At 45.3% G+C, this 15,786-nt stretch overlaps 1 protein-coding gene across 3 annotated transcripts in view; it reads right to left on the bottom strand.

Annotated features, from left to right (window-relative positions):
• The window catches only part of LOC117222338 (uncharacterized), a 169,840-nt gene that overhangs the window by 83,804 nt on the left and 70,250 nt on the right, over positions 1-15,786 (bottom strand). The window contains exon 3 of one of the 3 annotated variants that reach the window (XM_076524886.1): positions 6,113-6,176. The exons of the other annotated variants lie outside the window; for them this stretch is intronic. The gene's annotated coding sequence lies outside the window, so the exon portion shown is untranslated. The remainder of the gene's footprint in view (positions 1-6,112; positions 6,177-15,786) is intronic. 3 annotated transcript variants of the gene reach the window in all.

The raw sequence follows: 15,786 nt of genomic DNA, 5'->3' as shown, positions 1-15,786 counted from the left end.
CGCTTGGTTACCGCCGAGTAAATTATTCGGAAAAATGATTGTCGCCTGTTAGCATGACTAACCGACGAGCATAAAATATCAGTCTCGAACCGTTCAGCGGTTTCTGATAGTTCGACGTTTCTCCGAATCGAAAGGCCAAGCGATAAAGCAGCTAACGTCGTTACACTTTCGTTTTAAATAGATTGCGGGTCTCTGTGCCGTTCGCGTAAGTTGGCTCATGAAAATCAGCCGGAAGTGTCCTCCACCTCGAAAAAATAGAAGCGTTCAGACTTCGTTCCACTGTATCGTTTGCTTCGGTCTTCTCTGCGAACGATCCGTCGATCCGATTCTGGTTCACAATTGACAATACAATAATGTGACGCCAGATGTTGCGTCTCGTCGGCGAGAAAATGCGAGAGCGCCGCAAAGACAGCGGCTGATGTCGTCGGTAGCCTATGCTCAAGGCTCGATCTTTCCAGAATTAGTCTGCCGACGGCATCGAAAAGCTGCTCCCCGGATAGAACGAAACCCTCCGTGCGAGGCCGGCCTCTGTTTTTCTCCCCGAAGTATTTATATCAAAAGCGGCGCTTGCGTGCGCGCGTCTTTTAAGATCCCCGTATATTTGCCTTTCGCGGTATCGAATAAAATGTGTCACGCATAGAGAATAGGGGCGGCGCCGACGGCACGCACGAGCGAGCGAGCGAGCGGTTCAGGGTGCACGGAGCAGGGTGCAAGGGTTCGGGCATGCGGAAAGTTCAGCGCTGAAGGAACGGTAGTATCGTGAGCGCGGACACTTGAAACTCCTCTGTATCGCTCTTTCTTTCGCGCGTTTACTTTTTAAAGGGCCCATGGAAAGCAGCACGTGCACGGTAAATAAAGGCCGTGGTCGTCGACCCGTTCCTCCGCCGTTTAACGACTCGGCCCGGTCGTTGCTGCGTTATCTGCGGTTCTTGCTATCTTATAACGCTTCCACCATCCGGCTTGTCGCCCCTCGTTCGATGCCTTTCCCACCCCCGCCGGCTCTTGCTCCATTGAATTCAGTTTAGTTTCTTCCCGGCGTTACAGGATCGCCCCTCCGCGCCCCGTTTGTTCTTCCCTCTTATCGTTCCGCCCCTTCTTATCAATTTTTCTTGCCCTCCGACTGCTCCTTTCGCTTCTGCCGCGGCACCTTTCCCGCCCTCGTTTGCACGGCCTGCGCCCTCCCACGCGGACCTTGTTGACTTTCCTTTTAGTCGTATTTGCCGACTCTATCTCTTGTTTGCCGCCGCCGGCCCATCCCCGCGCCTTTTCGATACAACTTGATTTTTACTTGCAACCACTTACCGTGTTTACGCTTCCACGGAATCGAACGCCCCTCGTTCTTCTCTCTTCGGGTATTATATTCTTGGGATCGCGCCTATCGACCGCCGCATCGATCCGCTCGCGTCGAGAGGCTCGTTTCAGAACTTCGCATTTTTTTGTTCTCCCGTCCTTCCGATCCATTTTCATTCTTACTTGTAACCACTCGTCCTGTTTGCGCTCCTTCATAATCACTTATCTGCCATCTCTCTCTCTCTCTCTCTCTCTCTCTCTCTCTCTCTCTCTCTTTTTCTGTCTTGCAGCCCTGTTCGCCGATGCTTTGTTCACCGAGCCGCTGATCGGCGGTAGCTACGCCGATCAGCCGAGGAGCTTATTTTACTGCAGCTCGTTTCTTCCGTGCAGCAAGTTCTGTTGCATACTTGTCCGACTTAGCCTCGAATCTACTTTCCACTTTATGTTCTTTCATCATTTTACTCGTCTTCCTTCGTTAGCTCGTCTTCTTCCAACGCTGCGCGCTTCGAAATCGTCGGTTGATGAGGATTATACGAACCTTTCGGGGATGGAAAGGGGTTCCAAATTAATTTTCTTTCGCGCTTACGCTCCAGAAGCGCTAATCGTTTGATACTATTCACGCTAATCGTATCGTATCCGTTAAAGTGACGTATTTTTGATTTTAGAATTATCGAAGTTAGGTGAAACTCTTTCTTGTAGAAACTGATTAAAGAAATTTCTTAACGATCTGTGAATTTAACTGTAACTTAACATTAACACGTTAAGTGCGAAATGGCAGCATCAAAAATCAAAGTCATTTAATTAATGAAACCGAAACACGATAGTTGAAATTTGCCACAGTAAATATTAGTTTAACCCTTTCACATTTTAAAAATCGTGGTTACGTTCGATCTGTTCGAATATGTCACTATACAAATGAATTTGAAAGCCTAATTAAAGATTAGTGTTATCCATGTGTGACCGACGCGGTACTCAACGTGTCAATATACGTTAATTACTTAAAAGTTCACGCGAAGTTACTTGCTCTTACTAATTTAGAAATATGCAATATCTACTGAAACAATAACTAACGGTACACTTGGCAGTTAGGTTAAGGATAACAATATCCGAAAGTAGTTCGAACGACGATTGTGTCATATTTTCGAAGCCACAAATCTGTGCAAAATTGTCTCTTACGTAAACGAGAAAACCGAGACTGCTTCGAAAGTATCTCGCAGAAATTTGTGCACTTGGAAATACGATCAAACTTTAATTCGAACTATTATCGGATATCTTTCGTCGTCTGCGATTTGTAAATCCTTACGTGGAAGAGCCGGTTCGGACAGAACTTTCCGTAAAATTTCATCGAAATCGGCGCGTAACAGTCGCCGAGGTTCCCTTGTCGGTCCTCTTCTTCCAGCTGTCGAATGCTCCTCGCATCCACGTTTCCCGTCAGCGTTCCCCTAAATGGCGAATCGAGAGAGTCCGTAATAACATTTCCAGTTTCCCAGAGCGTTCTATGCCGTGCTCGCTAGAGGCATCGAAAGAGTGCAACCACCGCGAGGAGGACAGCGGCAGCAGCAGCTCGACACCCATTTCCCTCCGCCATGCGGCAGGATGAAAAATGCTCTCGAGTTTCTAGGCTCGGGCTTCTAATCTCCGCCGGTTAAATATAACGCTTCCTCTCGCCCAAGGCTCCTCCCTTCCGGTCTCGCGGCAGCCTCTCGTTGCAGCAGGAGGCTCTCTCGCCCGGTTTTCCTTTCCTTTGTTGCATCAGTAAACAGGTTAGCCAATTTTTCTGGCGCAGGAAGCAGGAACGTGAGAGAAGCACTGGAATAAGAATGTAACGCGGCTCGCCGACGGGGGGTCCGCGGGGGGCGACGGGGGGATAGGACGGCTATCTTTAGGTGTGCAACTTTTACGTGTACAAAGCACAGCGCTCGCGACCCGCACCAGCACCGCGACGAACCTCTCGTACAGGTGCACACGCACGGGCCCGCACACGTGCCGTGCATATTGTTCGAGCAGGTTTTTCGACCGAGATTAAGAGCGAGCACGTACACCTCGCGACTCCGCACACGAGTCCGGCTAAGTATGCCAAGGATTACCGGTATGAACTTTTACGTACTGCCTACGAATGCAATAATCCGATAATGCGCGCCTCACGAGCAGGAAACGGCCACCGGTTTCGTCGCCCGCCCGCCGCGCGACAGATTAACGAGGATAGTTCGAAAGTAGTCGCCGACCGGAAGTCACCTCGCCGACGGGAAACGCGACGCTAAGGGCAATTAGAGGATCGTGGGCCCGGTCGCCCGGCCCGGCCCGGCCCGGCCGATCGCTTCTCGCCCCCCGACGCCGTTCGCGACGAAAACGAACGCCGCTCTTAATCCGCCCGCGGAAATGCTGCAACTTCGTTGCGGCCACCTTTCGTTTGCACAGGCGCGGCCCGCGTCCTCCTCCGCTCCGACCGCGTGGTGGTTTTTCGGGATCGGTATTTTTTCCGGGTCCACTCGTCTCGATCGCTGGCCCGGTCCGGGCCGACCAGGCCGTCGATATCGTCGCTGTTGACGATTATTTTTAACTACCCGCTGACGGAACCGGGTCACTTTGAGTTTTTATCTCTGCGTTTGCAATACTGCCAGCGAGTATACTGCTCGTGGCTCGGACAGTTTTGCCGAGTGGAAGTCGTGTGGTAGAGCATTTTTTCGGTGGAACGGCGGTTGTGAACGATCGTTTTTTGCCGCTGCAATTGAGACAAAAGTCGAGGAAATTAGGCTAAGAACGAGAGTAATCGAGTCGCTGGGGAGAGGCGGCTATGGGTGCGTGAGTTACTTAATTACTTTTCGGGACACTGTATGGTACTTAATGACACTGTGCGATAATAATAATAATAATCTGGCTTTAATGAATATGAACACGTTCGCTACCAGCGTCACTAGAGTACTTAGCTATATTTATTGTATTTATCGTATTAAATACATCCTTTCCTGTCACAAAATATGATGAAAATGTCGTGAACAAGAAACTATAAATTTTCTAGATATGACGTGATAGATGTCACGTGCTACAATTTTCAATAATTATGTTCACAAAATTAATATAATATTATCTGCGTGAAATTAAAAATCGTGGACGTCACACATGCGTCACGCTGCCAGCGAGCGTGTTAAAATACCTGTAATTATACCGAGTGGTTCGCCTAACGCGACGATTCAATTATTCTGGTTATCTGTCAATTACAACATTTTTGTCGTCCCAGATGATACGATTTCGAAGGACCTCCATATCAGAAATTATGGAACGCCTAATTTCAAGAGGGAGGAGGTATATTCTTCCATCAAGTAAAAGTAAAAAAATCAATACAGCTCTTATTATCGCCTCACGTTGTCGAACAACCTGTTTAATAAATATGTCCCTATTAGCGCAAAAAACGGTTCCGCAATCTTCGAAAGTGTCCATTTAATGTCACCTGCGTCCCATAATCGAGCGCAAGGAAGTCCGTGTTGTCGCGCGATTACGATTACACAGCCTCTGCGAAGTTTATCGATCGTGGGCGTGCTTTGTCGTCCACCGGAAAATTTATGCGAGCGCCGATAAATCGCGGCTTGATTAACAGCCACCGATATCGGGCCCCGATAATCATGTTTGTCCTTTGGCGAAGGCATCGCCTAAGCGCGGCACCCAAGTTTCTATTTTCCCGGGAGCGTGCCGCGGCTTCGTGGTCACGGCCAACCGGCTGAAAACGCTTGTATTAGTATTCGCTCGCTCGCTCGCTCGCTCGCACTCGCGCGCGCTAGCTGGCTCGCTCGGCCGTCATTTTGCGTAACAAGCTAACGTTCCTACGACTACGTTTTACGAGCGACCTCGCGGGGGCACGTGGACGGGCAAAACTCAACCGCGAGTTATCGCGATCGCGAAATTTCCTCGAGCACCGACCGTTCCGCTATTTTCCAGCCAACTTTTTCTTCCCCGTCGATCTCCGCGCGCCTGGAAAATATTCGTTCGCGGCAGCTGTAAACTGCGTGCCATTTATGCAAAATAATATGTATCTCGTCCTTTCGGTCGTTCTCTTGCGGCACCGTTTATACGCGGTGTTTCCGAATTTGTTCGAGGTTCCCACTGTCTCGCGACTCGCGCGGCTATAATAAACCCAGATATTCCGCAGTCTGGTGATCGCAGAATGTAAAATGAAAACGAAAACAAATGCCGCAATGTTCTATTTTATCATCGCCAGTTGCTATCTGTCAATTACGACATTAACATCGAATGCGCGAAAACTTCGGTACGCGTGCGTTTCTCGCGTCGGAATTTTCGAAATCGTATTGTCTAGCGTTTTTACGTGTCAAGTTTTAAGCGTTTCATCGCGAGAGTTTCATCGTTTAAGCGCGACAACGGTATTTTCCTTGCTATGGTTTCTATCGTCTGATAAGTCGATGCTGTATCTGAGATTACTTTCCTTTCGACACGCGCATTTTCAGCGAACAGTCTCACGATTCGTTGTTACACGATAAATGAAACGCGTTTCTAACGCATCGAACTCGCGATTCGATTACGGCATCGTTGTCGGATCGAAGCGACAGCATTCTTTCGACAAAGCGAGCCGGTAACAATGAATTTATGTACCGGCTCCTCGGTTAAACCATGACGCGCCACGGGTTATCCCAATATTCTCGCGTTCAAACAGTATCAGCCGACTTAATCCTGGATGATAGAAGCCGCATGAATTATTAATGCGTTTGTGGCTGGTCGGACGATAGGTTCAGGGGCTTGGGAGAGCCTTGTAGTATTTATCAAGCCAGATAGCGAGTAGTGAAAAAAAAAAATTGAAGCGTGATTACGTCACCTAGTTCGCACATGTGCTCCCGCCGAGAGAATGGGACCAACGATGAACAAAACAGAACGCGTACCTGTAACAAAAAGAATACACGCTCTTATCAGTTGCACGCTGCTGGTCGAACGAAACCGGACACGAATTAACCAACACCGCGAAACCCAATTCGCGGCTGCTTCGATTCGTAACTCGTTTTTCGACGAATCCTCCGCGCCTTTTAGCAGCGGCAAAAATACGTTCGCGGAAAAAGAACCGGGCTCTACGGGAGAGAGAAGCGAGACGCGATCGACCAAAGGCAAATATTTGGGCGGAACCGGCGCGAGCCGGAACGAACGCAATTGCGTGAGCCTCGCCGCGTATTTTCGAAGGTGGCGGTGACGCCGTTGGCGAAATAGAGCCGAAACGGCGCGAAAATAGAGCGTGATCCGAACGACGTGGCATCCGCTGGAACTTTTTCGACGTGTACATGTAGTGGTATTGTTGCCCGCGATCCCTCCGCCCGGTTAGCAGCAATAAACTTGATGTTTTCAAGAGGCAGCTTTGACTCATCCCGCGGCCAACGTAAACACCGCATCGCCGGGAATCGTCGCTGGACATCGATTCGCTCTATGCGAACGCGGTTGACAATCTGGCAACAATTTTGCGTTCCGATAACATCGATTTATCGATTTTGTCCGTCAGATCTGGAGAAATCATCGGAAAAACCAAATTTGCACTATAGAGGAATTTTTACCGCTTTAATTGCACGATTTATACGAATCATTCTTGTTGGGTTTCATTTGTCTCGTCCCGATGCAACGGTATGATCGCATTGCAAACATTTGAATGCGAGTAAATAATCTATAAAGAGAGCACTCAAGGATTACAAAATGTCATTCTTGAACTGCGGATAAACGGTAGTCAGATTTATTTATTTTGTTCAGAAAATATTCCGGTGAACTGGCGCAAAAATCCACACTCCGGATGTTTCAATCAAAATCGAGATCAATATATGATTTATTAATATTTTACGTGTTGCGAACGTGTTAATAAATAATGCATAAAAATATGGATTATGATTATGGATGCAGAATCGCGTAAACTGCCAATCTTAATACCTTCGAAAGATCAAAAATGACTTGAACGTAAATAGAATTTCATAAAGATTTCGATTATATTGTCTGTACAATTTTTCAGGATCTATGAACAAGTTCAAATGGATGGTTCAATTATTTCGCAGCTAAATTTTTTACCAAATCACCGTTAGAAAATTCTTTCCCGAAGAAGGTTCGAGGTTCCGTTCTGCGCAACGAACTGCTGAAAGACGACCCTTCGGGTCGCGAGGAACTTCGTTCCCGGCCACTTCTCGGCTAAATGGATCATAGGAAGCCATTGTTTGCGATATGCAGCACCCGGCGCACGCGAAACTTCGGCGAAACAAACATCTTATCAGAAAGTTGTTTCGCCGGGTTCGTCGCGGTGATCGACAACCTTTCCCGGCAACAGCGCCGCCGAGAAAACTGCCGGGTCTCGCCGGCCTGAAAGCTGATCGAGCAAACACGGCTCCTCGTGCAAACAGAGAACGCCGACGCCGAAGACCGAGACCGCGGAAGAAACCCCGGTTAACGCAGAAAAATGCAGAATCGACTCATTCGTTGACCGTCCAGGCGTTTTCGCGGCGATAAGCGCAAACGCGAGCGATAGCCGTCGCGTTATCGGCGACGCCGCGAGTCAACTATGCTCGCGGAATCGAGCGTGTATTATGTATGCCGAACCGATCGCCGGTTTCCCATTGGTCTAGCAGGAAAATTCGCGTTTTTCCTTGTTCGCGTGCGATATCCTTGGCCCGCCGCGAGCGATGGGAAAATATTTGCATTGTGCTTCTCGTAACGAGATTCCGAGAAAGTTGATTGCTGATAATTAGACCGGGGACTTTACCCGCTCGCAGCGTTGGTTAGTTGATTAGCGACGGGGAAAACTAGTTTTCATTTTGTTTCAGCAAAAACTGGATTATAAATATAGATGTTTGCATAAGTATTCGCATCATGAAATGGAAACTTTAGATATAAACGATTTTTATCGGCACACCGCTGATCTTCACGTAAAATAATTATTATCTGCATCGATTGCAACACAACAGGAGCCAAACATTAGTTTGCTTGCATTTTCAAAATATCGCTAATTTTCAAGTAGGCATTTCATACTTAATAACTAAACGATAGGTTGAAATAGGTAAAACCAATATTTTCAGTTCTCTTTCAACCTTTACCATCGTTTTAAATCCTCGGTCAACTCATTCTATTCGAATGAGATGTTAAATAATTCTCATTAGGTTGATCTGCATTTTCTGAATTATTCTCTGTGCTTAAAGACGCTGGATCTTCGACCCATGTTTTGCGCGCAATTGTCGAGCGCAGTCATCGTTGTTGTTCAATATTTTGTTTCTAAACTTGATGGCAAACGTTATTCGCGACTTAATGGCGTTCCGTTGTTTGCAGATCGATCGAGATTCTCCTTGCGTAATGGCGTCGTTCACTATTTGTTTTTTGCCGGGAAGACGTTTATCGACCTCCTCGAACCAGCCGATAACTGGCAGCGATTTCTTACCTACGAAAAACCGTGGCAGAAACGCGAATGTTTATGAATTATGCAACGTAACGGACGATACAGGCGCGAGCGTGGCTCGCGTAAATATTGTCGACACGTTCCGAGAACAAAAAAATGTTTCGCGTGCCCGGACCGATTATAAGTCAGTGTACACGGTCGTGGGCGCTCGATTTCGTCGGGTTTTGATTCACTTTCCTCGAAACCGCTGACAAACGTCGCCTAGAGCGCGAAGATTAAGAAACTCGGCGAACACCGACCGCTTTCGACGCGCAGCTTTGTTCACGTGTAGTTTCACGTGCGCCAGACAAAAATTACGTTTTCTAAAGTCAGAGGTCTAAGCAGAACCGTTCCTGATATCCCTGCTAAGCATATTAATTTTCAGCTGCTGCGAATCAGTTTTCTGGTCTCGTATTCTCCGCATACAACTCGTGTTTCAGAAAATTGTATCGTAAGATTCGTATGGTCACTGCCATTTCAACAATCTGCACCGGCTGCACCGTTTTGGCATTCAAACGTTAATTAACGTAACGGTTGCGACTTCTTTTATTTGGTCGTTGTGAACATGTAATTTTATTATTGCGGTACGATAATAATTTTATTATTGCGGTGTGATAATAATTGTAATATTGCGGTAGGCATTTGGTGTTCGTTTATTTAAGCAGCTTGGAAAGGAATTCGTTCGAGGATTACTTTAGAGCTACGAAAACGATCAAGCTAGCTTAAGCTGTGGTCTGACAAGAGCGAATTTTGTAGGTACGCGTAACCATTACAAGCCGATTTCGTTTGTTACGTATCTAGCTACGATTGTAGAACCGATGTGTTCTACGATAATACTATCACTACTGATAATTTTTAGAGAATATCTGACAAGTTACTGTAATCTGATGTTACACGCTTTTGTAGCATTGTAATGAATGCGTGACATTTAGTTTTAATTATAAGGTTCTTCGAGAGCTGAATGCTTACGATCCAATATTGAACCGATATCTTAAAAGATACAACAGTTGGGATATTCTTAGTCAGTTTATGATCTCCATAAAATGAAACTTGCTGACGAAAGAATAATTATGGACCTTAAACCGAGACTTACGGAAACAACTGTCTTTTTTCGTTATGCTTGGTCGTTCTTCGTTATTCTTAGACATTCTTTGTTATTCTTGTTCTTTTTCTCCTTCTTCATCATTCTTCATTTTTCATCATTTATATAACACTAAATCTACCGTGCTAAAAAATGACCGACGTTCAGCTTTATACTAATAACTAGACTGAATGTATTAGGTCATTAAGTATAAAATGCTTACATTACTCTATAATTTGACTATAAAACCTATGCTCTTCATACTCGATGACCTAATATTTACACTTCTCGTCAATTTTATCACCTGCATAGAAATGATTTCTTCATTTTCTACAAAAGATTCCTTACAACACATTAGTTACAGTGCCAACGAGTACAACAATTAGGACAGTGTCCATTGCACATTCACAAATTCCCAAACATACGATGCATACAAAAAGACATAATTTCCTATTCAAGCGTTTCCTTCAGCAAAACATACAATTTCGCAACAAAAGATCTGAAACTGTTTACTTCGACGCGGTAATTTTTGCATCAACGAGAACAGCAATCAGGACACTTTGAGTTGCGAAACGCGGATGAAAAAAATTCTGAAAAAAAATGTCGCAGTAAATTTTTCCGGCTCGGAGGGTTCCGAGTAATCAGCGTGACACTGCCGGTCAATCAGCCCGGTGGCTAACGATCGCGCAACCGGCAGTTAAGCGCTCGGCGTAATTCGCGTCGGAGCACGAGCGTGGAACGCTCGGCACGGCCATTCACGAAGAAGTGGATCTGGTTTAAGGCGGATCCGCGGCGGACCACGGCGCGGAGGCAGCCGGCGGGCTCGCGTACGCTAGTCGGCGAGTGAACCGGTTCACTCGATTTCATTCATTTGTCGGATAATCGGCGTGTTCCTGTTTGCGGCTCAGGGACGTATGTACCGGCGCGAGTGCACGCACTCAAGGTCCCCGAGGTTTCCGCCTGCGATCCGCGCGCTTTTACGCCGGCCGTCACTCTCGTGGGGGAAGCTTTTCCTCCCTTTCGTCACGCTCTCTCGTCGTCGTCGTCGTCGTCGTCGTCTCCGTCGCGACGTCGACGGTTCCGCTCACCGAGACGTGGACGGGGACGAGAGGATTCGGCCCGCCTCGAAAGTGGTATGGGACGCGTGAAAGTCAGACACCGCGCGTTTCTGACGCGACCCGTCGCGACGTCCGCGACTATTGCATGGGTTTATGGAAACGAAGTCGCTTCGCCTTTTTTGTCAGCGTCGCTCCCTTGCCTTGACAGACTCCGATTCGCAACTTTCTGTGCGACCGAGCTGCATTTCACGGCGGGATGCGGGGAGCCTCGCCTATCCGAACACCCGTGCATCCAAGGATTCTCAATGTTATTATTATTGTTCGAAGAGAACGTACAATTATATTACTGTTATAATTATTTATTTATTTTATTATATTGTATCTTTTTATATATTTTATATATTTATATTTTATTATTTATTTATATTTTATATATATATTTATTTTATTATATTACTGTTACAATTATATTAACTGTCGTTCATATTCGGACACCTTTTCGAACGCAATCATTCTTTTTTAAACTGTTTAAACCAAGTCCAGTTTCAAAAGGTGTCCGAATATTAACGGGAGTCGCTGTATTTCAAAAGAACTGCGACTGTTTCTTCATCGGTCTCTGATCACGTGTTATTGTTACAGTCTCAAGAGCACATTTTGCAGAAATTATGGTCGCCGTTTCCCCTGTTTCAATTTGATTTCGATTTAGAGACGGAGGTTCTTCGAGGAGTGGTTTTTCGATCAAACTGCGGATCTTCGAGCAAAATAAACATTCTCTGCTTCAGTTGCAAGATTCGGGAGACAGATAGGAGAGCATTTCTTTCTATAATAATTTGGCAAATCGAAAATAATGCTACAGTATTCTTTCATTCTTCTGATATCTGTATTTCACTCGTTTAATTTTGCCATAAATGCATGAAATCTATTCACGATACTTGTGTGATTACTTTTGCGTTCTTCTACTTGTATAAACATTGAAAGAACTTTTTAAAGAACGTATGATTTTATTGTGCTTGGTAGTGAAGCACAATAATGGTTCCTTTGTTTAAAGGAATTGTTCAATTATTTCGTGAAATACATTTTTCTGCTGTTTTAGATTCTTAATGCGCGGATACATTGCCACATTATGTTGCTGTTACGACCAATTTTATTATATCCAAGCTGTTGCCAAAGTTTGTTGAATCCTATTACATAGCGTTTCGATTCGGGAACTTTCTATCTATACTGCCGCATCTAATTGTGACTGTTCGCTCCGAACACCCACACTGCCAGTTCGTACCCAATTCCAATAGATGCGCGTCTTTCATAAATATGTCCGGTGTTGTGCCAGTTGTTGTTATTATTGTGACCATTACTGTACAGCCTATGCCGTGCATAATTGGCCTTGAACACCGCCGGTGCATAGTTATAGCTGCACAAAATTGCGTAAGGGCGTGGTACGGCCAGGGACTGTTTTAGAACCAGACTAGAACGTTCCGTTACGCGAAGAATGTCTCCAAGAAACAGTCACCTTTTCCTGTTGCATATTTATTGTCAATCGACCAAACGACGCCTGATCACGACACTAGCTGATAATGACAATTCTAAACGATGATCCTTCTTGTTCGTAATACAGTCAATTCTCCCTAATCGACGGTCAGCTTGGAAACAGAAATGGACAATTTTGCGGCTCGTTTTTTGTAGTTGTTGACAATCGGGAATTGTAAAAACGAGTCGCAAGGCTCGAATAATCGAATCTACTATTCCCAAATTGTCCATTTTTGTGTACAAGCTGGGCGACAATTAGGGAGAAATTACTGTACTTTCATCAACTCGGAATACAGTAATGTCTCCCTAACTGACGCTCAGATTGTCCACAAAAATGGACAATTTGCGAAGCGGAGATACGATTATTCGAACCTTGAATCTCGTTTCTATAATTGTTGACAATTCGTAACTACAAAAACAAAGCCGCAAGGCTCGAATAATCGTATCTCGACTTCTCAAATCGTCCATTTTTGTGCCGAATCTGAGCGTCAATTAGGGGGACATTACTGCATCTTGCAAGACTAAATTGAATCTTTAACCCTTTTAGATCTTGAAAACTAACCTTTCGATTAGAAGTAACCGATGTAAGATCGATGTAATAGCAATCACTCCACTGAATAACTGTAATTCTATCGATTGTTACAGCAATGGATGTGAAGATCAGAATTTCAGATTCGCAAGAATATGGGATATAAACGGAGGAACAGATTATTGAATCATTCTCCTTAATTACCAGCATGGCAAACGTTCAGTAGCAAAAACAGCAACAGAACTTCGAAAGCATCCTTACAGCATTCTAAATCCAAATAATTCCCTTTTTACAGAATGCTGTAACTGTACGCTGCTTTTACTTCCTCGTCGCCTCACGGTCACGTCGCAATGATCAAGCGCGCAATTACGAAATGCAACGATTAATTATGGCATTAGAAAATCGGCGACTGCTCGTTCGGAAAACCGTTCAACGCGCGAATCTGTGCGGACGATGCGCACCGTTTCGACGGTCGCTCGTTACGAAACGGCACACGAGCAACGAAACTGGGGCGCAGCTTTTTGGCGATCGATTTATGTAAATCGCGAAAGATCGAAGCGGCGAGCGGCGGCGGCGGCTTGCATAAGGGGCACAGTTATCGATCGCGGTGTTTCTTTAGTGAGTCGGGGCCGCAGCCGTGTGGCCGTCGTTTCTTTTGGCTCGGTGTCGCTATTACGGGCGTCGCGACGACGCACGTTCCAAGTCGCATTCTTTCGCGCGTTTTTCGTTCGCCAGCCATAGAAAGCGTAGAATAGGAAGTCCGCGGGTTTCTTGATCGATTTATGTAACGCCCAGTGACAAGCCCCGTCGCAAAGAAAAGCGTCTCGGGAACGAGCGTTTACGTAACGATAAAAATATCGATTATGTCGGCGATGGGCTCGTTCCGGACGCGTCGTAATTGATCTACTGCGCAGATACCGTGCGCCAATTGTGCGCAGTCTTCTCCGAAGGGTCGGTTCACTGTTCCGACACCTTCCTCGGAATCCTATTCTCCTGCAAGTTATTCACTGGAAAAATGTCGGCGACAAGCAAGCTATTGAATTTTTTTTTTTATTTAATTATGGTAAAATACCGTATAAAATTATAGTAGATTATAGTAAATTATAGTTGAGTCAGCGTTGCGATGATTTCGAACATGATCTACTGAATGATTGAGTTGGAGCGTTATTGTTTACTAACATGTGCATTTACTGACCAAATTTATTGTTAAGATAATTTAAAGTTAGTTTAAAGTCTTTTTAACATTTCGGCGTGTATAGATTATATTTTAAGAAATGATTCAACGTGATTTCGTTAAGCGTTTCCTTTAAATCTAAGTCAAATTCTGAATGAAGCAGAGATCGGCACGCGATCAATTCTCTTTCCCGTTTCTTATCGTAGTGCAACGGGTTGATTTCGATCTGATTTTAATGTTATTCATTCATAAGTTAGAGAACCCTCTGATTCACTTTTTAACGCTGAACCTATCATGCCGCTCAAATTGACCGGACTCGCGTGTTTCATCTTTAGATTGTTAAAATTATGAAGACTGCTCTTTAAGAAACGATTGAATGAATTCCTTCATTGTAACAAAAATAGCGAAAAATGATTGGATTTAGTGGTAATACATTGTAAACACGATATGGTTTACATCGACATGAGAACTATGATACAACGTGAAAGAATGATCGGCTCCATTAAGGAGAAAATAGATTGAACTTGTCCAAATGGGTTAACAGATCAGTCATAAAACACTGATACCTACTTAATTGCTCCATGAGACTAGTTTTATATCCAGTCTATCGAACTATATTGGCTTTTACGACTTGCAGATAGAGCACCGGATAGAAAGTGATGTTTAATAGTCGATTGTAACGTCATATTAACGTCATATTAACGCGATGTAACGCCAAACATAAAGTTCTTCATTTTACGTTCGACGTCGAAAAACGACGGCGCCGAATAAAATGAGCAACGACATAACTATCTAAAAATGAATCAGAATTTCCGAGGACAAACTTCTGCCTAACAATTAGACATGCTAAATAGCACGTGCTATTGAAAGAACAGACAGGTTTCGAATCGCAAAGAGAGTATGAAAGAAACAAAAATCAGATTTAAGAGAGGCGTCGAATGATCTTCGCGTCTTCGCCAGTTGGTTCGTCGTCGACGTATCAATACGTTATGAACAGAAAACTGTCTCGCGCGAGTCGTCGTCGTCGTTCGAGATCTCGTTCGAAATGTCAACAAAACGCGGCAGATGTTCGCGCCATTCGTTCGGCAAGCAGGCGAGAGAGAGCCGCGCAACAATATGGCGAGCATAATACACGGGTCGGGCCGGCGCGATTAATACACTGGGTGTTCCGGAACAAGCGTCCGTAAAATTAACAGACGTGTTTTAATTACGGGCTTCTCTGTGTACAATGGCGGAGGCCTTCTGGGAGGAGCTCAAAGGCGCCTTCCATTGCTATGCACGCAGCTGTACAGACAGCCCCTGGAACTCTGGAAGGATCAAAAGCAACGACGTGCCTTTTTAGCGACTCGAACTGTTAAGGAAATACCCTCTTCCCGCGAGAGCTACGCCGCCACTCGACTTCCGAGGTAAATGGAGGTGAAAGATCAACATTTCGAGGCTTTTATCGCTCTAGATATTCTTGAAAAGAAGCGGAGAGTGTTCTGTCGTACGGATTCCTTCGGTTCTCGTCCGGGCTCTCTCGCGTCGCGTTCGCTATAGACCGTTTTTCATGGCGTTGCCCTTTGCTTTCCGGAAAATTTTCAAATTCAGCGTCTCCTTTTCTCGCTACTACACTCGACTGTAACATCCAGTCGTGGACGAACAACTGATGCATTGCGAAATACACTGCGATTGAAAGCTACGAACTACAGTAACGTTTCCCTAACTAACGCTCAGATCGCGCACAAAACTGGACAA

The sequence above is a fragment of the Megalopta genalis genome, chromosome 1, assembly GCF_051020955.1.
Source record: "Megalopta genalis isolate 19385.01 chromosome 1, iyMegGena1_principal, whole genome shotgun sequence".
Taxonomy (NCBI): domain Eukaryota; kingdom Metazoa; phylum Arthropoda; class Insecta; order Hymenoptera; family Halictidae; genus Megalopta; species Megalopta genalis.
The sequence above is the reverse complement of the archived record's forward strand: the minus strand, read 5'-3'. Positions and strand labels throughout refer to the sequence as shown.